This window comes from Pipistrellus hanaki (assembly GCF_964339955.1).
Source record: "Pipistrellus hanaki genome assembly, chromosome: 11".
Lineage (NCBI taxonomy): Eukaryota > Metazoa > Chordata > Mammalia > Chiroptera > Vespertilionidae > Pipistrellus > Pipistrellus hanaki.
In genome coordinates this window covers 47564080-47587573 of record NC_140513.1, presented here as the reverse complement: position 1 = coordinate 47587573, position 23494 = coordinate 47564080, and the positions used below count along the sequence as shown (strand labels likewise).

At 37.5% G+C, this 23494-nt stretch overlaps 1 protein-coding gene and 1 long non-coding RNA gene across 2 annotated transcripts in view; one reads left to right on the top strand and one right to left on the bottom strand.

The window, feature by feature from the left end:
• Positions 1-23494, top strand: part of PTPRD (protein tyrosine phosphatase receptor type D) — a 1977099-nt gene that overhangs the window by 723423 nt on the left and 1230182 nt on the right. Inside the window, exon 6 of the mRNA XM_084898455.1 lies at positions 18575-18613. The gene's annotated coding sequence lies outside the window, so the exon portion shown is untranslated. The remainder of the gene's footprint in view (positions 1-18574; positions 18614-23494) is intronic.
• The window catches only part of LOC311629901, a 1265484-nt gene that overhangs the window by 572719 nt on the left and 669271 nt on the right, over positions 1-23494 (bottom strand). The window lies entirely within an intron of this gene.

The following is a 23494-nucleotide window of genomic DNA, read 5'->3' as shown; positions in this document are numbered from 1 at the left end:
GAGGATTTAAACAAACAAATAAATATTTTAAAAAATAATAAAATCCAAACCTCTATGGGAAGCTAAGGGGTATTAGCTATTCACTCATTTAATGTGAATCATTTATGTTCACCCCTTGATTTAAAGAACACTGAGATCATTGACAGTAAAATAGGTGGACATATTGATGCAAGATGAGTAAAAGGAAGAGATAAGTACTTTAGAAATGTGTTTCCACAGCAAAAAAAAAAAAAAATAATCTTTGGTACAGGCACCTTGGGTAAATATTCTGTACTGAAACGGATAAGTCAAAAAGTTGGGCCTTTGAAGCAAGCAGATGGATTTGCCTGTGTGTGAGCCAGAGTGGCCATTTTCCTTTGTGTAAGTGCTATAGAGTATAAGTTTACTCTGTTTATTTCCAATCATATTTTTCTTTTGCTTTTCAACTGAATAAAATCAAACATAATGTGTAGGTTTGTTGTTTTTTTTTTGTTTTTTTTTTTTAGCAGCATTCACATTATTTCATCTATGAATATTTCAATAATAGCTATGTGGAATAGATAATTGTTAGAATAAATTTAAACATCTAAAATTGTCAGCACTGATTGCACTTAGGATGTGTGTTGGGGAATTGAATAAAAGAATTGACATAATAGCAAACACTTTGCAAATTGTGTTAGTAATAGTTGGTAAAACCGGGGTAATGGTTAAGTGAAACAGATTTACATCAATCATACAGAAGTTGATTTTTCATCATTGTTACCATTTAAAATACTCATTTCCAAAATTCCATGGCTATTTCTTATAAAGTACTTTGTATGTCGTTTTAGACACATCCATCAGCATCTGAGCAATCCTTATCATTCTTATATAGGTAGTAAGAAATGATTGCTGGAATTTGAAGTGACTTGAGGTGAATCCAACTTTAAGTGAATCCTGCTTCCCTCTATTTTTTTTTTTAATGGGCAAAGAGGAATAGAGGCAGGAGGGGTTAGTAAACAGAGCTGTTCTAATAACTATACTCCTAACTTTTGCCTTACGAGATTTCCAAATGAGCTATCAGATTTAATATAAATCCCTTCCTGAGGCCTTCCTTCCTCAAAAAAATAATTTAGCACCTTCAAAAATGATTTATTATTAAAAAGGTATACCTCCTTCACTGACCCTGGGGTGCAACACTCTGGATTGTATATAGAATATCATCTTGTCATAGAGTCTTAAAAGGAATTGAGACTGTTAAACAATGATCGATCTGATAAAACCAGCCCATATTTTATTATATTTACTGCTGTTAGGGTTTAGGGGATCAATAAATAATGCCCTGTTCTTCCCCTCCTGAGCTTGGAATCAATTCAGAATTAAGACCCCAGGAGAGAGACAAATACAGGACCAATGGCTAGTTTAATTCTGAAGATGATTGGAAAATGTGGTTTTCAGTGTTTCAGCGAACAGGATTAATACCCAACTACTGAGTTAAGCAGACTTTCCAACTTAGTCATTGGTACATCTGGACAACCAGAGGGCTCCCCAAAAGGACCGAGTTGACCCCTCTAAGGTTATCACATGGCAACTGTGAACTTGACTGAGATATAAGACCAACAGAAAAGAGCCCACAAGGGGCTGAGCTAGACGTGCTCAGTGTCGGAAGAAGGGCAGAAGGCCAGGTGGCTGCTCAAATGGACACTCTCACGAAAAAAAGAGGCACCAGGAAGAAAGAAGATTCTACCCATCATCCTTCATGGTTCCCTTTCCCTGGGCTTTTCCACACAAGCTGAATTCTCTCATCTCAAGTTATTAGCAGGTTTGTTGTGAGTTACAGATTAAAATCTAAGTATACAGACAATGTAGTACCTTTGATATAAAAAGCCTGAAGTATGTACAGTATAGTTATTTCATTGTCAAATTCTGAGAGATTGACCCAAATCCCTAATTAAATCACCTTTCTCTGTGAAACTCCTAACAAATCAAACTCCAAATTCTGAAATTACAGTCCAAAATCACAGGTTTCGATCAGTCATTCCTCTTCTAGTAGTAACTTCTCTGATTCCTGAATAGTGCAAGTGACTTCAGTGTCTTGTCAGTCACTAAACCTGGTTTTAGTTCTTCAGCTTTTCAGAAGTCCTCTCCCCACTAAGGTAACTACCATTCTGATTTTCTGTGTAGTTTTTATTTACTTATGGATGTATCCCTTACAGTATGTTACTCAGTTTTACCTGTTTTTGAACTTGAAATAAATTGTCATGTTAGACCTAATCCTCTGTCTTCTTTCTTTTGCTGGTTCTGGATTATCTATGTTAGTGTATGTGACTGTAGTTTGTGATAGCACATGCTACCATTTATTGATCACTTCTATGGATTATTACTTATTTTTAATCTTGTTATCAATAACAACTTTTCTTCATTGGCATTTTTCTTAACACTCATGCAAATATTTAACAGTGCACGCTGAATAGTATCCATGCAAATATTAACTTATCCCCTTTTAGTATGGTATCTTACTTTTTAAAAAGAACTGTGAGCTAAGAGAACACAATATTATTATAATAGTAGCTTTACAAGCAATAAGTTTAGAAAACATCAACCCCATAGGTGATGGCCAGAAACCAGAAATTCAGTGGTAACTGGTGGAAGAATGGCATCCCAGGAAAATCTTGCTGGCATCAGGATTGCTAAAATGCCATTCAGGTAGAAAGTGGTTTGGCTCAGTGGATAGAGCGTCTGCCTGCAGACTGAAGGGTCTCAGATTTGATTCCGGTCAAGAGCATGTACCTTGGTTGTGGGCACATCCCCAGTTGGGGATATGCAGGAGGCAGCTGATCGATGTTTCTCTCTCATCAATGTTTTTAACTATCTCCCTTCCTCTCTGTAAAATGTCAATAAAATATATTTTATAAAATGCCATTCAGTCCATGTGGATCACCTGAAGTTCAACACCTGTGAACTGCAAGATCTCTTCTATCGTAAGCTTAAGCATGGGGCAATATTGACTATGTCTTGAGGAAACTTGCCTGAAAATAAAACTCTTTTTCAGAGTATTATTTGAAACTTTCTGGTCATCTTGCTAAATTTAGAAACTTGTAAAGATAGCTGACGCAATCACCAGTTGTAAACTGTGGTACCTTTTTCTCCAAATAGTATATTCAGAACATTGTAATGTTCACTTCTCACTTGAGCCCTGGGTCCCTAGAGTCCCAATGCTGTAAATGGATGTTGATTCTGTCTATGACATGTCTCTCACACTCTCTTGTCAGCAAGCATATCAAGTTCTGTGATGCCCAAACTGCTACCACTAACTCTTGATATCAGATACTTAAATTTACTAAAATGTGGTTATTGGGGGGGAGGGTTCATCCTTCAATCTTTCGTGTGTTTCATCTGAAAGATCTATTTGATCTGAAGCTGTTGATAGTCCTGAAGCATGTGACCCCAATGGTCTGATGAAGCCCAATACCTCTGCCAGGAACTACTCTCCAGAGTGTCTCTTCTTCTTTCCTAGGCCATGAAAAAAATGTCTAATCCTTTAGAGACACCAGAAACTATGTTATGACTCTAATATCTTTCTCTGTAGCCATGCAGATGCCATAACTGTTTACTTTCTTTGTTGTTCTATTACAGGTTCCTAGGATGTTCAGCTGAATTTTTAACTGTTCGACCTGTCCACTTTTTCTAACACATATATGGCTGCTACTGTTTGCAGGTTCAGAATAGTGTGTTTCTTTTTCTTCTATTATACTTTCCTTTGTGGTCCAGGCATTTGTTTTGGGAGTATACTTCTTGAGTTTTGCCTTTGGGCATTTAAAAAATAAATGAGAACTGCATCTCTCAAAAGGAAGTACTTGCAAACACACATTGTTTAACTTCATCTTCTGAAGTTGAATAATCCTGTCCAAGAGGCACATCCTAAAGCACATGACTCAGACCTAGAAACGAGATGTTACTGCCTGCTGGGTTCTTGTTTACTATGTTACGTCTTTTCTGTGCCTTCTCTTATCCCACCTTTCATCCAACTTCTTATGCAGAATCCCCAATGGCTAAGCAACACTAGTACCTCAGTCTATTATAAATTTATGCCAATTTAGTGAACCCCAATTCATGAAACTTTCATGTTATAAAATTATAAATATTCTACACCGATCTTGCTGGTGTTTTCTTAATTCTGTCCAGATTTTCAAATGTGATGTGGTCTAATGATTGATGTCTTGAAAAGGTAGTTTCCCAACAGTGCTAATTATTGCTTCTACCTGAAAATCTACTCTCAATAGATCTATAATATATATATATATATATATATATATATATATATATATATATATATATAGTTTAATCTCTTTCTGCAACCACACCTCCCTTCTTTTGTTAGATTTCTTTGGGTATAAGTAAATTTCTAATCTAATAATAATTAAAACCTCCCCCCCACCTTAAAACCCTTTCAAAGATATATTTGATTTGGGCATGTCTTCTCTTTAATTTCAGATAATTTAGCTTACCTTTCTAGACCTCAGTTTATCTCTTAAGAATAATCTCTGTCTTCATCTAGGTCAGGCTGTCTTCCCTTTTTTTTTTTTTCCTAGTCCCATTGTGATGGTCAGACTGAAGTACATTTTTAAAAGCACTGTGGAGTTTTTCTTGGGTTTCCTAAGCAAACTTAGTACCTTAAAACGTAGCATTAATACAAATTTTTTGTTTTAATTGTCAAAGTTTACTTAGTTTTCTTTTTATCTCAACCAAAGATGATGGCATATTTTCTTTATATTAAAGGGTCTCCATTTCTTTTCCATGTGTTTACTTAAGCCCACTATATTGTGATTGAATTTTTTTTTCCTGCCTTTGGTTAGCAAATTTAAAGTTATTTTATACCTAAGACTAAGTGACAGGGAATGGTTTGAGTTTAGGTATAATCCATATGAATAAATAAGTTTTCTGGACTATAGTTTCTTTCCCTGAATGCAGTTCAGAAGAACAAAACCTGGAGAACTGTTCTAGCATTTAGCTACCTCACCACACCCATGCAAGGGACAAGAACAGAGTGAACATTAGGAATTGAAAAAGTCCCATATGGCTAGAGTACAAAGGTGAAGAAGAAATTGAGCCCAGAAAAAAAAAAAAATAGGCAAAGGGCCAAAATATACAAAGATATGTAGATGCTTAGCATTATGAACAATATCAGACAACCTGCTCTTGAGTTTAGAATCTTTCAAAAGTTTGTTCAGGAGGGTGAAAGAGCTACAGTCTTCTTAGAGAATTTGTGCTATGTAAACAAGTAAAAATTATGGCAAGGAATCACTCATTTTTTCTGGTCTTGGGGGCAATAGGAGGAATATACTCTAGTTTAAGGGATACCCTTTTTCACTGGGCTGTTACTTCATCTCGCCATCCGTGCGTATTCTCTAGGACTGTATATAAGCTTTATTCAGATTATCAGAGGAGCTAGATCCACCCAACATAATTTGCATGGTAATGGTGATCAAATATAAAAAAAAAATTGAATAGAGTGATGTTTTACAAATTTTGATTTCCTTAGGTGAATAATTTTAGTGGAAGAAAGAAAAAGAATTTTTTTTCCTGCTCTACTCATCACTTTAGGTGGTTCTAAAGTCTTCATTTTAGTTCTAGGAAGCAACTTATATTTAAAAAAAAATGTAATCAGAATTACTGACTTTATCATGAAAAATAAGTTTATAATTAGTAGAGCAATTGGCAAAATTTGTTTTATTTTTGCAATGCATCCCAGGTTAAAATATCTAAAATTTATTTTGAGACTATCTTGGTTAATTCTATGGTATAATTTTAAATAATTATTTTCTATGTTAAAATCCACTTTACAAATTCACTTTCATTGGACATTAAAGATGGTTTAATTGAAACTATTTTACATGACTTTTAGATAGCTTATTATTTTGGAAATCAGCTCTAAAAAATGCCTTTTCTTGATTTCTGACCCTCCTATATAATAAGAAGGTAATATGCAAATTGACCATCATTCCAACACACAAGATGGCCACCCCTATGTGGACACAGGATGGCTGCCACAGATGGCCGTCAGGGGAAGGCAGTTGGGGGTGACTGGGCCAGCAGAGGAGGGCAGATAAGGGCAATAGGGCCAGCAGGGATGGGTGACCAGGCTGGCAGGGGAGGACAGTTAGGGACAACTAGGCCTGCAAGGGAGGACAGTTTGGGGTGACCAGGCTGGCAGAGGAGGTCACTTAGAGGCAACCAAGCCACCAGGGGAGCAGTTAGGCATTAATCAGGCTAGCAGAGGAGTGATTAAGGGGTGATCAGGTTGGCATGCAGAAGCGGTTAGGGACTATCAGGTAGGCAGACAGGTTGGGAGCCAGCAGTCTTGGTTTGTGAAAGGTATGTCAGACATCTCTCAAGGGGTTCCATATTGGAGAGGGTGCAGGCTGGGCTGAGGGACACCTTGCCCCCCTGCATGAATTTTGTGTACTAGGCATCTGATATTTAGATAGTGTTTCAGGCCTGCATTAGAATTGCATGCAAGTTTATAGACACATGAGTGCGCACGCGCACACACACACACACACACACACACACACACACACACGGGATCCCAGGCATGTGCCCTGACCAGAAATTGAACCATGACCTTCTGGTTCATACTTTTATGCTCAACCACTTTATCAGTGAATCAGTTCTTGGTTTCATTGAACTTTTGTAATTTTTTTTAAAAAGTATATTTTATTTACTTCTGTTATGATCTTTATTTTCTTCCTTCTACTCATATTGGGCTTTATTTGTTGTTCTTTTCTTAGTTCCTTTATGTGTAAAGTTGTATTGTTTATTTGAAATTTTTCTTGGTTCTTAAGGTAGGTCTATATTGCTATGAATTTCCCGCTTAGGACTGCTTTTCTCTGAGTCCCACAGATTTTGTGTTGTTTTCTTTTCGCTTTCATTTATCTCAAGGCATCTTTTGATTTCTTCCTTGATCTCATTGTTAACTCATTTATAGTTTAGTCACATATTATTTTGCCTCCATATGTTTGTGTGCTCTCTAGTTGTTTCTTGATACTAACCTCTAGTTTCATATTGCTGTGGTCAAAGGAGATACTTAATAGGATTTCCATCTTAAAATTATTGAGACTTATTTTGTGTCCTAACATGTGGCCTAGCCTAGAAATTGTTCCATGTGCAATAGAAAGAATGTATAGTAGGCTGCTTTGGGTAAAATACTCTGAAAATATTAATTGAATCTATCTGGTCTATTGTGTCATACAGAAACCTGAGGCTTTTATCTGTTGGCATGGGGGGATCCCTGCCCCCTGTGTGCACCTGTGGGACTTTGGCAGGGCCTAAACACTGTTCTCCTAGAGGAGGAGCCTTTCCCCATCTCTCCAGGGGATCCCCTGGGGCCCCTGCTGCCTCACTTTGTCCCCAGGGCTGGTCGCCACCAGACCAGAAGCCTGCCAGTCTGTTGGTAACAGTGTTCTCCCCCCAGTATTGACAGTGCATGTTTCCCCATCAGGGAAGGGGAGATCTCTGACATGTAGAGGACTCTACACTGCCTCTCATGTTGGAAGTGCATGTGTTTTCCCTTTGTTCTTGTAGACAATAGAAGCTTTGGAGAATTTTCTGCACACAGGGATGTTACACATTTCTCTGACCTTGGGTTATGAGGAATGCTTTGTAGCTTGTGATTTTTCTTTCCAGATTTCTGTAATTTTCTCCTTTTTTGGGGTGGGGTGAGGGGCTCAGGAAGAGCCAGCTGTTGCCTGACTAGCTTCTGGCCCTGAGGTCACACTTAGCACAGAGGCCTCTACCCCGAGATGATGCACACATTTACTAATAGGGCTTCTTTTCTTACATCTGATCTCTAAACCACCTGGGATTTTCCTTTTAAATAGCAAAGTGCTATGTCAGATAAAAACAAAGAAAAATACTTGAGCAGACACAAAAAGACAACTATGATAAGATTTCATTTATGGGGAATGTCAAAAATAGATAAAGGAGTAGAGACAGAAAGCAGATTAGGAGTTTCCAGGGGCAGGAGGAGTAGGGAGAGAGTACTTTTGATGAAGGATTCATTTTGGGGTGATTGGAAATTCTGCAACCAGACAGTGGCGATGTTAGCACAGCATCATGATTACTTCATGCTCAGGAATGGCATCATTTAAAACACAAACGATAAGTTCTACTGATTACTTACATGTAATCCTGCATAATAAAGGCAATATGCAAATTTACCAAAATGCAAAGGACCATGACCTGTACTGGTCACCAGGGGGCAGACGCTCAATGCAGGAGCTGCTCCCTGGTGGTCAGTGTGCTCCCATAGGGAGAGCGCCACTCAGCCACAAGCCGGGCTTATGACTGGCAAGCGCAGCAGTAGTGGTGAGATCTCCCAGCTCCATGGCAGCACGCTAAGGATATCCAACTGCAACGTAGGCCTGCTCCCCTGGTTCTTCATTCAACAGTGGTGGGGCCTCAGTTTTGTCGGGGCTGGCCCTGGCTCTACAGCCGCAGCTGGAGAGGCTGCTGGAGGTGGCAGAAGATCTGGAGGAGGACATGCCTCCAGCTCTGCATTCTGCTCCTCTAGATGGACTTCAGGTGTGACAGGAGGAGCTGCCTCTGCCTCCTGGGCTGGCGCAGGAGTTGGGAGAGGAGAAAAGATCACCCAAGTGCCTGCATTTCTACTTGCCCTCCAAAGACAGCCCAGGAACCTCCACAGGTTGCCTGCCCAGGCAGGCAGTCCAGCCACATGGGTGGTCTGAGGTTGATCTTTGCTCTTGGCCAGCATCTGGGGATGCTCTCTGTGTGTCTGGCACCAATCTCTCCACATAAACTCATATGCACCTTGCCCACCCATTCCACCCCTACTTCCCCCACCTTCCAAACCTTTGGACTCTGCCTCCTTGGGCTCCAGGTCATCAGGCCCAGTATGTTTAATATAAGCACCATGCTCAATTATGCAGTTGAAAATTTTGAGCTGCCTGTCTACTCTGGCCTGCTTCGGGGTTGGAGGCCATCTTGTTATACCCCCCAGCCCCGGTTCCCCAGTCCCCCAGGTGGCCACACTCACTTCAGGCTTGCTCTGGCCCTTGGTGATGTGGCTCATCGGCCCCTCACTGCTGGACATGGGGCTCGGGTCTTTCTTCACCAGCTGCTGCTTCTCCTTGACCTGGGTTGAGCTCTGCAATGACAGTGACCAGCAGCTGATCAGTAGAACTAAGCCCTGGCCCTAGTCATTGCTGCTTCAGCCCCTGGACCTTCTGCTCCCAGATCAGGCCCAGCCCTGTGTCTGCACAGACCTCCACCCAGGGGAATTGAGATTAATCTCCAGGGCTCAGGATAGACCTCAGCAGAAGGTGCCACCCACAGTCCACGTCCACCCAGCCAGATTTGACCTGGGGTGCGAACATGACAGGCCCACCTGGGTTTTGACCACTCCTCAACCTATTCCTGCTCCAGGCCCACCCCATGTGCACCTCTTTACACACACACACACACACACCCCACTCCTCACTCCCCTTCCCCACACCCATTCCCTGTTCAGGTGGGATCAGAGCTATGGCCTGGCCTGAGTAAAATCTCCCCAAGCTTCCCTATTTAAGTTTTTTTTTTTTGCCAATTTTCCCTCTTATGTTTTTGAGACATATTCTATAAATGTTGATTTTCCTCTAAGTATTCATTATTGGTCATCACTTTGGTGTCTTTTTCTTCCATACTTCAACATTCACTAAAACACTGATACATCTCAAATCTGTATCTTCAGTTTAAAATGTTCTCCTGAATTTTAGGTGGAGAACTATCCAACTAGAAAACATGTGGGATTCTATAATATAACACAATTCATTTAAAATTTTACTGCTGATATTTGTCTATCACCTCCTTAGATTTTTTCATTTTAATTAAGGGCTTCATCACTGTACTCCATAATAACATCTGCTTAGTCTTCATATAGCTAACAAATTACCAAAGTTTTGCCATGATAAAGGATTTAAAACTGTTCTAAAATTGTCTTCAAATACTGGTAATAACTTTCTACCACAGACTCCAAACTCTAGCTACACAGAAGTTATTGCTATTCATGTTGTTGCATATGGCATTTTTCTTGTTTGGAATATGTATTCACCCAAGTTAAAGTCTTCTTTGTCTTCTCCTAGAAGAGCTGGCTACTTCCATAGTGAGATATCTAGCCTGTATATATACTTAAATATGCATTTCTATCACTAATGTTATTTGCTCTTGTATTGAGAAAAGTCTATGTAAATGCTGATACATTTCTATTCATTTCAAATAAAATCAAGTTAGAAACAAAAGTAGTGTTAGAGATAAAATGTAACTACTTCTTAAGATAATAGTTTCTATTGAATAGAAAGATGTAAACATCTATATTAGTATATATTTATTAATGTAGCCCAATATGAACAAATGAAATGATGGAGCTAAAAGAGAAAAACAAAACAAACAACAAACTCAGAATCATAGTGGAAGATTATAACACATATATTCCAATATCTGGAAAAAACAACCACATGATTAACACATCCAGTATAATTTATTTGTATAAAGCAATGAACATAATTGCAGAAAATATGTATATTTTCAAGTTCACATAAAACATTTAGAAAAATTGACCAGATGCTGAGTCATAAAACAAGTTTCAATATATTGTAGAGCAATGAGTACTTTGTGCACAAATTAATTTGGACTAGAAAATGAACAGCTATTAGGAAAATTAAAATTGACATTTTTGGAATATTTCTTCAGTTAAAATATATTTAGAAATGAATAAAAGCTAAAATACTTTGTAACAAAACAAAAGCCAATGTTAGAGTGAAGTATATTGTAAATATACATATAGGAAAAGAATGAGGCAGATATTCAGTTATTAGCATCCATCTCAGAAACTTGGTATAAACAACACATTTAATTAAAAAAAAAAAATGCCCTAGCTGGTTTGGCTCAGTGGATGGAGCGTTGGCCTGCAGACTAAAGGGTCCTGTGTTTTAGAGCATCGGCCTGTGGACTGAAAGGTCCCAGGTTCGATTCCAGTCAAGGGCATGTACCTTGGTTGCGGGCACATCCCCAGTAGGGGGTGTGCAAGAGGCAGCTGATCGATGATTCTCTCTCATCGATGTTTCTAACTCTCTATCCCTCTCCCTTCCTCTCTGTAAAAAATCAATAAAATATATTTTTTTAAAAAAAAGAAAGAAATAAAGAAAATAAAAGGTCCTGTGTTTGATTCCGGTGAAAGGCACATGCCTGGGTTGTGTTGTAGATTCAATCCCCAGTAGGAGGAGTGCAAGAGGCAGCCAATCAATGATTCTCTCTCATTATTGATGTATGTATCTCTCTCTCTCTCTCTCTCTCTCTCTCTCTCTCTCTCTCTCTCTCTTTCCCTGCCTTCCCCTCTGAAATCAGTAAAAAAAATATATATATATATTATATTGTATATTATACCAAGCATACAATAAAGAGAATCAAGAAAGCCAAAATTAGTTCCTTGGAGCAACTAATCAAATAGGAAGCTATTGATGTGCCTGACCAAATAAAATAAAGAGAGTTGTCAATAATAATACCAGAAATAAAAAATTAAATCTATAAAAATCTAGAAGATAGTAAAAGGATATCAAGAGGATGTTGAAAATTAGATTTTAAAAGCTAAAATTTTGAACAAAATACATTTCTAGTAAAATATAACTTGAAACTGATGAGAAAGAATAAGATAATCTAAATAATCATGTATCTATTTAAGTCATTAATAATAAAAATGTGTAAGTTAAACTCTTTGTAAATATAAATAGAAAGAATATTGCTCATTATAATAAATGACATTTAACAAACATATTGGACTTAATAGTGTAGTTTCCCTTTTAGATCAATTGAAGGATGCCCAGTATTACCACATCTATTCACTCCTGCGAATATATGTACTAGTATATGTAATATATTAATATATATTATCAAGTTTGCTCAATATTAAACCAATAGAAATATCTTATATTTCTTTTATAAATGATAAATAGAAAAAAGAAAGTCTGTTTAATGTCATAAAAATATAAAATAGAACTGAATCCATTGAAAGATGTAAAACCTGTACATAGAGAATTTTACTACATTATTGAAATAAGTAAATAAAAAATAGAATAAAAAGACAGCACATGAAATGGGAGAGAATGTTTGAAAATAATATGTATTATATGGAATTAATATCTAGATTATACAATAAATAGTAAGGATTCAACAATAGAAAAGACAACCCAAAGAAAAAGTGGATGAAGGACTTGAATAGACATTTCTCCAGGTAAAATATACGAATTGACAATAATCACACAAAAAATTCTTCAAGCCGAGACCGGTCTGGCTCAGTGGATAGAGCGTCGGCTTGGGGACTGAAAGGTCCCGGGTTCGATTCCGGTCAAGGGCATGTACCTTGGTTGCGGGCATATCCCCAGTAGGGGGTGTGCAAGAGGCAGCTGATCGATGACGCTCTCTCATCGATGTTTCTAACTCTCTCTCTCTCCCCCTTCCTCTCTGTATAAAATCAATAAAATATATTAAAAAAAAAAAATTCTTCAACATCATTGGTCATTAATAAATGCAAACCAAAAACACAATGAGAAACAAACTCATAGATAGAACAAATTTATCTTCACCAGGTGGAAGGGGTGTTTCGGGGAATGATTAGAAAAGGTAAAGGGATTAAGAAGCACAAATTGACAGTTATAAAAATAGTCAAGAGAAAACAAAGTACAACACAGGGATTATGTCAATAATCCTGTATAATAAAGAGATAATATGCAAATTGACCTCAAGCACTTGTGTCACAAGATGGCAGCCCCCATGTTGTCAGAAGATGACTGCCACAAGATGGCCACCACCATTTCATCACAATATGGCCACTCCCACATCGTCACAAGATGGCTGCCCCCACATTGTCACAAATTGGGTGGCAAGGGAGGGCAGTTAGGGGAACAATTAGGTATCAATCAGGCCAGCATAGGAGCAGATAGGTGGCTATCAGGCTGGCAGGCAAGTTGTTAGGAGCCTCCAGTTTAGCCCAACTAAACCAGCAGTCTGGAGGTCCCAAGTTGGAGAGGGTGCAGGCTGGGTTGAAGGATAACCTCCCCACATCCCCCCAGAGCACAAATTTCATGCATGGGCCTCTAGTATTACAGTAACTATGTATGGTGTCAGATGGGTCCTTGTCTTTCCTGGGTGGTCACTTCATAAGTTATAGAAATGCCTAATCACTGTGTTGTACATCTGTACCTAATATAACATTTCCTGTAAAGTGTAATTAATTTATTTAAATTTAAAAATGAAATTACACTCACTGGCTGTAATCATCATAGCTTTTTTTTAAAAAAAAATGGCAAGTAAGTGCTGATGAGGATGTGAAGAAATTATAACTCTCATGTATTGCTGGTAGGAATGTAAAATGGTGTACTCACTATGGTGTTTATTCAAACAATTAAATATAGAATTATCATATCACCTAGAAATTCTACTCTTAAATATACACCCCAAAGGACTGAAAACATATTTTCCCACAAAAAAATTATATGAATTTTCAGCATCATTGTTTATAATAGTTAAAAATTTAAAACAATAAAAAGCCCTATGATAATAATAATTATATCAATAAAATATGCTTTATTCAGCTATAAAAAGGGAAATACTTTTACCTTCTACAACATAGATTGACCTTCAAACATGCTAAGTTAAAGAAGCTAGACACAAACTCCATAAACTGTGTGATTTCATTTTAATGAAATGTCCCAAGTGGATATATCCATAACCAGGGGAAGAGTTGATCAAAGAGAATAGGATGTATTGCTAACAATAACCTGTGATATTAGTAATGTTCTAGAATTAGTGGTAATATTTATACAAAATTGTGAACATACTATAAAGCACTAAATTCTATAATTTAAAACAGTGACATTTATTTTATATGAAAATATATATTTTTTAAAAAGGTCAAATTCTTTATGAAGGAAAAGGTAAGATAGAAGTACCTGCTCTATCATGTACCAAGGTATTTTATGAAGTTACTTAATGTAAGATAGTGTGATATAGACAGACAGTTAAATGAAATACGTTGACATCTAGAAACAGAGCCAAGCATCCATGGGTACTTGTTTTATGACAATTCTATCATTGTAGATCAGTGAGCAAAGTTGAGATAATTTCAATAAATTTTGTTGAGTCAATTTGGATAATAAATTATAACGCAATTCACACAGAGCAAAATATAAATTTCAAGTAGTTTTATTAGATGTGATAGGCAAACACATCATAACATAACAAAGTTTTTAGAAGAAAATAGAGAAGAATATATATGACCATTTGTATAGCAAAAAGAACACAAAATTAAAGAGGTGGTTAAATTTGACCATAGTGAAATTAAAAATAAATTTGCAGCAAAAGGCACAGTAAGCAAGTACAAGTTTTAGCTTTGGAGTGGGAAGTATCCTACCTAATACAGAGTTATATGCAAATTAACCATCACTCCGCTATACGCACCAGCCATACCCACCAGCTAATCAGAGCAAGTATGCAAATAAACCCAACCAAGATGGCTACAGCCACAGAGAGCACCAGGGAGACTTCAGTTTCCCAGGCAATGGAGGAAGCCAAATGTTTTCCCTGCCCTTGCCAGCCTAAGCCTCCACTCAAGGCTACAAAGTTTCAATTGTAGAAGGTAAACAAATCCAAACAGAAATGGTGGCAGCCAGGGAGCTGGGAAGAGCAGGAGGCTAGGGTTGCCCCCAACAATGGAAGAAGCAAAGCTTTCTGACATCCGACTCATTAATAAGGAAATATAAATAAAAAAGTATAATTATATTACACTGCACAGTAAATTGATGACTACAATTAAGGAGGGTAAAAATATTTTCTGGTGAATTTGTCCAACAATGACAGTTCTCATACCACATGAACAATATATGCTAAAATAGAACTTAGGCACATTATTTAACCTAGCAATTTTCTCTCAGAAAATATCCAACCAACGTTGGATAAAAGGATAGCAGAATTATTTATAATTGCAAAAAGGTAGAAATAATCCATATATCTGTCAATAGAGGATTGAATGTATAAATTGTGTAATATTCATTCAGTGGATTATTACAGAATAGTGAAGATTAATTATAGTTATAAGCCATAAGACAGATGAATCTTACAAATATAATATTTAGGAAAAGAAACTAGATGCAGAAAAAAATGGAAAAAAGTATATAATTCCAATTATGTAAGTTCAAAGGTAAGACAAAAGAAGGATGACCAAAAAAAGTATTTCATGAAAGCATAGACAAATATATTTAACTGGAGGCTTGGTGCACAAAATTCATGCACCAGCAGGGTTCCTTGGCCTGGCCTGCAATATTGGAGCAAAACTGGCTCTCTGACACACCCCAAGGGGTCTAAGATTGTGAGAGGGTGCAGGCCAGGCTGAGGGACCTAACTGGTGCATGATGGATCAGAGTTGAGGAGGGACATGGGATGTCAACCAATTAGGGAAGGGTCAAGGGAGGGCTCCATGGCATGTCCGGGCTGTCTCGCTCAGTCCTGATTAGCTAGACTCTAGCAGCAAGCTAACCTACCAGTTGGAGCATCTGCCTCCTGGTAGTCAGTGCACATCATAGTGACTGGTTGAATGTCTGCCCCTGTTGGTCTGCGCATGTCATAGCAAGGGGTTGAGCAGCCTTAGCATATCAATAGCATATTATGCTTTGATTGGTTGAATGGACAACTGGACAACTGGACATTTACCATATTAGACTTTTATTATATAAGATGACATTATATTATATGTTCAGAGTTTTCATTCTCTGGTGATACATAGTCAGAACACCACACTAAAGTATGATAAATGTGTGGCATTAATGCTGCATTTACACAGATCCCTGAATATGTGTTGCTTCAGATTGTTTTGTATTTTTATTTGAACTTGTACTTTAGCATAACACACATAGAGTAATCAAGTGGATTCAAACTTTGTGTGTGTATATATATATATATATATATATATATATATATATATAATGTTTATTTCTATGCTGTGTGCCTATACAATGTGTATATCTGTATATATATATAACAAACTGTGGACTTCCATACATTAATCATGTTTTTCTAGTTTTTTATGTAAGTGGTGATTACATATACACATTCACTTTTAGTCAATTTATTAAGCTATATACATTTGTACTTTTGCAAGTTTTTTGTCTGGTTTATAACTCATAACAGAACAAGTAACTCAAATTATAAAATGAAAATATATAAGACATTCTCTATGGCTCTGATGAGCAGTACAAAGATCCAGAGACAGTAAAACATCCACTTATACCATTGGACACAGGCTAGGGAATTCAAAGAGCTCTATCTTTACTTAATACAACAAATTCATTATTTGCTCTTCTCAAATGAATTGCTTGTCTTCTGAAATAATTCAAGGCCCTAGAGAAATAACTTTTATGATTCATTCTGGGAAATTATGTACCAACTAGAGGCACAGTGCATAAAATTTGTGTACTCGGGGGAGTCCCTCAGCACAGCCTGTGCCCTCTTGCAGGGTGGGAACCCTTGGGTGATGTCTGATTGCCCTGGAGGCGGGAGAGGCTCCTGCCACCACAGCTGTGCTCACCAGCCATGAGCCCAGCTTCTGGCTGAGCAGCACACCTGATGTGGGAGTGCACTGACCACCAGGGGGCAGCTCCTGCATTGAGCATCTGCCCCCTGATGGTCAGTGCGCATCATAGTGACTGTTCATTCCGCCATTCAGTCAATTTGCATGGTATTATATAGGATTAGTGGTCAACCATCAGGTATATAATATTTCCCAGAAACCTAATTTAAATGTTCAGAGAATAAGGGGCAGACACATTTATATGCACAGACAAGCACACACCCAGGGTCGACTCCTTTTCACATTTATTGTATTATCCATTCACTTTCAAGGAATGCAAGGTATTTTAATATCCAAACGATATCTAGTTTGAAACTTGATTCCCAAGGCAAAAAAGAAAAGGTGATTAGCATAAGTTTAAAAAATGTCTTTTATTTTATAATAACAAATGCTAGAAGTTCAATATTTCTGCTCAAACACAGAGGCAGGAAGGCATATTTACAAAAGGCCTGGCAGTGTTTGCCATTGCCTTTACACAAGACAACATTGATAAAACCTTTGCGTCCCATACCCAGGTGCTGGGTTTTCTCTAAGGGGACATGTGCAGTTCAGATATTGCCTTTTATCTGAACTTTAAATACCTTTTAAAAATAGAGTCTGCATTTTAATATAATTTGTAAATTAAAACTCTTTTATTTTTGGCATTATAATGTCTTCCATGAATTTACTTTTTAAAAAAATGAATCAAAGCAAAATCTAATTGTTGTCTAAAAGCCTGCAAAGGCAGAAAAATGGAAAAAAGGTTTAAAAATGAAGCTTTGGTTTGCTTTTCCCATAAGAGAATTAAACATATGTAATAAATATTTGAGGATTTTAAGCACATCTCTACTAATAAAAGGTTAATTTTCTAATTAGACCAGACATCCTCTGGACGACCTTCTGGATGTTCTTCTGGACAAAGCCATGATAGCAGGGCTGAGACTGAGGCAGGTAGGGGTGATAAGGCCAGCAGAAGAATGCAGATAGGGGGATCAGATTGGTAGGGGAGAGCAGTTAGGGGGATCAGGCTGGCAGAGGGGAGCAGTTAGGGGGATCAGGTTGGCAGGGGAAGAGTAGTTAGGGGGATCAGACCAGTATGCTGAGGCAATTTAGGGCAATAAGAGAGGAAGGGAGAGGCTATTAGGGGTGATCTGGCAGGCAGGAGAGTAGTTAGGAGCATCAGGCAGGCAGGCAGATTGATTAGAGGTGATCAGGCAGGCAGGCATGCAGGTGAGCAGTTAGGAGGCAATGGTCCCAGGTTATCTGACTGCCGGTTTAGGCCTGATCTCTGTAGAATCGGGCCTAAACCTACAGTCAGACATTTCCCCAGGGGTCCTGGATTGGAGAGGGTGCAGGCCAGGCTGAGAGAAACCACCTCCCCATGCATGAATTTCGTGCACTGGGTCTCTAGTTTAATAATAATAGTCTTTGTTCTTTCAGATATTTAAATATTTAAAATGTTCCCAGCCTGTGTGACTCAGTTCTTTGGGCATCATCCTGTGTACCTGGACATCACAGTTCAATTCCTGGTCAGGGCACAAACTCTGGTTGCCTGTTTCAGCTCCAGTAGGGGGTATGCAGAGGGCAGCAGATAGATGAAGTTTCTTTGTCATCATGTTTCTATCTTCCTCTCCCTTTCTCTCTTCTCAAAATCAATAAAAACACATTTTCAAAATATTTAAAATGAATATATGGTCACTTGAATAATTACAAACTTATTTTCAGGAGCAAGGCTATATGTATGTTTTAATGACACAATACGAGATTAAATAAACACTTCAATTTAAAAAATTAAAAATAATATTGTAAAGCATTTTCATCAGCGTGCAATACTTATAAACGTAATAATAATATAGAAATTAAAAATTTTATTGTATATATATATATATTTTTTTTTAAAAAAGGAAACTAAAACAATTTGTTTTCTCTGCCTTCCTTATTATTATTATTATTTTTTTTTTTTAGGCTTGGACTCCTGGATCGTCTGGTGTCTTCGAAAATCTGGTAAGAAACATTTTTCTGTAGTATTACAAGTATTTTTGTTTCTTTTGCCATGAATCTCAGGAGGTTGGCTTCTTATCTCAGGCTTAATCCTTTTTTTCTTAACTTTTCCCTCATTTCCATCATTTTAGGATAAATCTCATTAGACCATTTGAAGGGGTCAATTTCATCTTAACCCATGTGGGGTAATCTGATAAATCCAGATGCTAGTAGATTTAACTGCATGGGTCAGGAGACTATCCCACAGAGGGGTAGCACTTACTGCTTCAGGGGGAAAAAATTACTGAAAGTGTCTGAGATAAGAAGATTATTCAGGTAGCATGCAGAAAGTATTTGAGAAATTTTCTTTTAAGACTTATCAAATGCAATAGCAAGATAAAAAAAAACACACAGAAGAGCTGAGTATGGTAACTGGATTTAAAAAAAAAAATTTTTATTCCTGCATTATTGATATTATAATGTACCTTTTATAGAATTAGGAGCACACTGAAGGCACTGCTCTTTGCCACATGAAAACTTAAAATTCTGAGTCTTTGCCTGGTACACATTTTATGGGCATAAGAAAAATATAGTGTTTAATGTTTTTAAAAGGATGATTGAGGTAGAAATCTTTCTATTTAGTTGTATTTTTCCAATTAACAGCTTTTGTATTCATTGGAGATGCCATCCAGACCCCCCTTTTTTTCTCCCACATATTCTTTTTTTTTTTTTTTTCAGGAGAAACAATTGCTTTTTATTTTTCTATTATTTTAATATATCAATACATTTTTATTGGTAATATTATAGATGTAATATTGCTCACATTCAAGTTCTTATACTGGAATCCTATTATTTTCTGAACCTATGTAAAATTATAAAACATATTTTATCTTATTTAATTTTCTAAAGAATACTCTTGCTTGGATTCTTAGTGTTGTGTAATCTGGGATTCCCCAATCTTCTTGACTTTTTAGGTCACCCTTCCTAGACTACCCAGCCAAGAGTAATATGAAATTTCAACTTGATAGATTGCAGGAATATGGTCTTAAACACCATTCTTCACTAATAACTGGTAATGGCTGTGTTAGAACGTGAGGGCTGTGAGAGTTCTGATTGGACATTGCCTCTCACTCCCAAATGCTTCTCAGGTTTTCTCAACTAATACCTTCTGGTCATTTTATTATAACTTTTCTGTGCTACTTCAGTCCATTCCACGAGTACAAACCAAGAAAGCCCAAAGCTGATCAGGTTGTTCAGTTCTTTCTTTCACAGCTCCCACTGCCACTGTTTCTGCTTTTGTAACTAGTCATTTTCTCTATCTGCCCATATACCCACCCCTTTTCTGTTCATTCTTCAAGGCCAAGTCCAACTCCCATTTTCTCCCAGAAGTCTTCATTGCTTTAAACATTGTAGTTTGATTTCTTTTCTCTCTTAATTCTTTATTTTCGGCATCATGAAGCACTTTGCCTTATAGTCACTATTCCATGTTCCAAGGTTTTTGTGTTGTGTGCATTTTTTTCTACTCGGCAATTTTGCAAGCCTGTTAATGAGATAATCATGTCCTCTTGTGCTGATTTAAGCAACATATCTAATATATTGTTCTGTATTTAGTAGTTTCCCTAATTTTTTTTTTTTATTTTCCCACTTTTGTCTTTATTGATTAAGGTATTACAAATGTGTCCTTATCCCCCATTGTCCTCCCCACCCCCCACTCATGTTCTCACCCTCCTGGTGTCTGTGTCCATTGGTTAGGCTTATATGCATACATACGAGACCTTTTGTTGATCTCTTCCCCTTACTTTCACCCTCCCTTGCCTTCCCTTTGAGGTTTGAGTATTTGATTGATGATTCTTGTCTCTAGATTCATTTTTGCTCATCAGTTTATGTTGATCATATTTTTAATTGAGTAACTTATTTAGGATCTCAACTGCACTTCTAAAGACTGAACCTAAAATTTTATTTCTACTATTGTTTTCTCCTGTATATGTATATCTAGAATTGTGTGTACAATTATTTTTAAAGGAAACGTCAACATGAACATGGAAGGTGATTAATAGTACCTTCTGAAACAAATTCTGAGTTACATGACACACTATAAAACTGTCTTTTTAGAGTTTAAAATAGAGAAAATAAAATAAATATAAAATTCAAACCATGACAGTATTGAAGCACAAATGATAATCTTTATCCTATATAATAAAGAGCTAATATGCTAATTAGACCAGACAGCAGAATGGCCTTCCCAAACAAACAGTGGGTGGGGCCTTGGAGACACGAGGCAGCTAGGCTGTGAGGGCTGAGCCCCTTCCACAATTTTTGTGCATTGGGCCTCTAGTCCTATATAATAAAACCCCAATATGCAAATCGATCAGACTGAGGAGTGACCGGTTGCTATGATGCTCACTGACCACCAGGGGCAGATAATCAATGCAGGAGCTGCCCCCTGGTGATCAGTGCACTCCCACATGGAAGTGCCGCTCAGCTATAAGCTGGGCTCTGGGCTGGTGAGGGCAGCGGCCTGCCTTCTCAGCAGGGCTAAGGATGTCTGACTGCAGTCAGACATCCCCCAAGGTCTCCTGGACTGAGAAGGGATGTAAGCTGAGCTGGAGACCCCTCCCTTCCCCAAGAGCATGAATGTCATGCACTAGGCCTCTAGTTAATGATATACAAATTAAAATTTGCTCTACTTTATTATCATATAACTCTCAGGCTGAACTATATTTACTTTAAAACTAAATGCCAGCAATAAAAATTTACTTTAATATGAAGTTAACATTTCCCACATTGAAGTTAAAATTATTACAAAAACCTTATCGCAGCCTTTTTAACTTCTATAAGATAATGTGTTTAATATTTACGATTCACTGAATTTTGTATTTATGTGTGCAATTTCAACGATCTGTTCTAATTCATGAATTTCATTTTCTGCACCTGGAGTTGGGCCTTTTAAGAGGTCAAAATAATAACATGTATACAGTTAAATATAGTTGAAGAGAGTGCATATTTTTAAACATTCACTAGGTGCTATGCTTGGGGATTTTTCTGTGTAGTCTCATTTTAACCTTTCAATCATACTTTGAGGTGCACATTTTGGTTACCTCTTTAAGCAGAGCTGACTAAGGGTCTAAGAAGTTAATTAGTTCATCTACATCCACTTAGATAATCATGATGCTGAGATTTTAATCTTATTCCTAAGACCCCAAAGACTCCACTGAGATGTCTTCCTAAAGAAAACTTACTTACCTCAGTGAGGTTATAATAAAAGCCAGTTCTGCAGGTATTGGAGTACTAACCCTAATCTCCAGTCCTTAAGAAATTTGATCCATAAGTGATTAAAATGAGATTTAATCTTTGTACCTACAGCTATTTTAGATGAAAAGCCTGCTATTATCACTATTAGTATGCTACCATGATATACATTGTCATTATGTGAACATAAATCATATGTTCAGAGACCAAAGAAAGTAATCATACTCTCATCAATTCATTTATTCATTTAGTTTCTTAAAAGTTACTAAGTAAATTTTTGTGTGTAAGCACTCTGACACAGGTTGGGTAATAAAAATGACATTCAAGGACATTTTATATGTTCAACATAATTGTGACATTTTATTTATTTATTTATTTTTTAAAGTTGCTATTGATTAAAATCCTGAGCTTTTGTTGTCTCCCTTTCCCTTGGTGGATAGCAGTTTACTGTAAAACATAAAAATAATGTGAGAAACATTGTTAGTGCACATTAATATCTGGGTTTCCTTTCACTCTTGACTCGGAGTGTCGAACTCAATCAGAGAAGGGGCCAAAATCTAAAATCCAGCCTAAATCGCGGGCCGAATGGTTTACTGAACAGTCATAAACTGACAATGTCATAAACTGACAGCGGAGTGCAGTGATGACAGCACGGTGCAGGCCACATTGCAAGGCCTGGCGGGCTGGATTTGGCCCGCGGGCCTTGTGTTTGACACATGTGCTCTTGACCATCAGAGAGGTTATGTTTTCCCTCCACCTTACCATCGATGGGGTCATGGGATTACTTCTGGCCAAGGAAAAATGGAAGTGAAGTATATCACTTCTGAGCCAAGGAGGTGAAAATCTTCCATGTGCTTTTGTAGACTCTGCCTCTGCAGATGAGGCATCAGTTGGAGATAATATTTCCTATGATGCCATGGTCTGTGTATAGCAATACTAACTGGTGCCAGGTGGGTGACAGTATGCCTTGCTGACAACAGCTCCCATTGCACAATTTCAAGAGCACTGGCTGACATTTTCTTTCTTTTTAAAAAAAATATATTTTATTGATTTTTCACAGAGAGGGATAGAGAGTTAGAAACATCAATGAGAGAGAATCATTGATCGGTTGGCTCTTGCACACCCCCTACTGGGGATGTGCCTGCAACAAAGGTACATGCCCTTGACTGGAATCGAACCTGGACCTTTCAGTCCACAGACCGACGCTCTATCAACTGAGCCAAACCGGTTTTGGCAGGCTATTTTCAGAGGACGTTTTTCTTTATTGCCCCAAATGTGGGCATTGATGCTGGGTTCATTATACTCTAATCATCCCATGAAAGAGATAGTGAAGAAAAAACAAACATAATCACTACTAACTCTTATTTTACTCCTTTAACTTAGAAACTGTGGATTAGAAAAGTGATGGATAAAACCATGTATTGGAAATTGTAAGGTCCCTCAGATGTCATTGAAATAATTAGCTATGCTATCTCAAGAGGAAATCATCCTGGATCCCTGAGTCACCTGATGAAAGAGAGATGCTGTGGCAATTCTCCCCTTCCACAGACAACTTATAAGAACAAGAAGTACATTCTTTTGTCTTAAGCTAATGAGTTGACTTTTTTGGGGTGTGGGGGAGTGTCTTGTTACTGCAGCATAACACCTTGCCCAAAC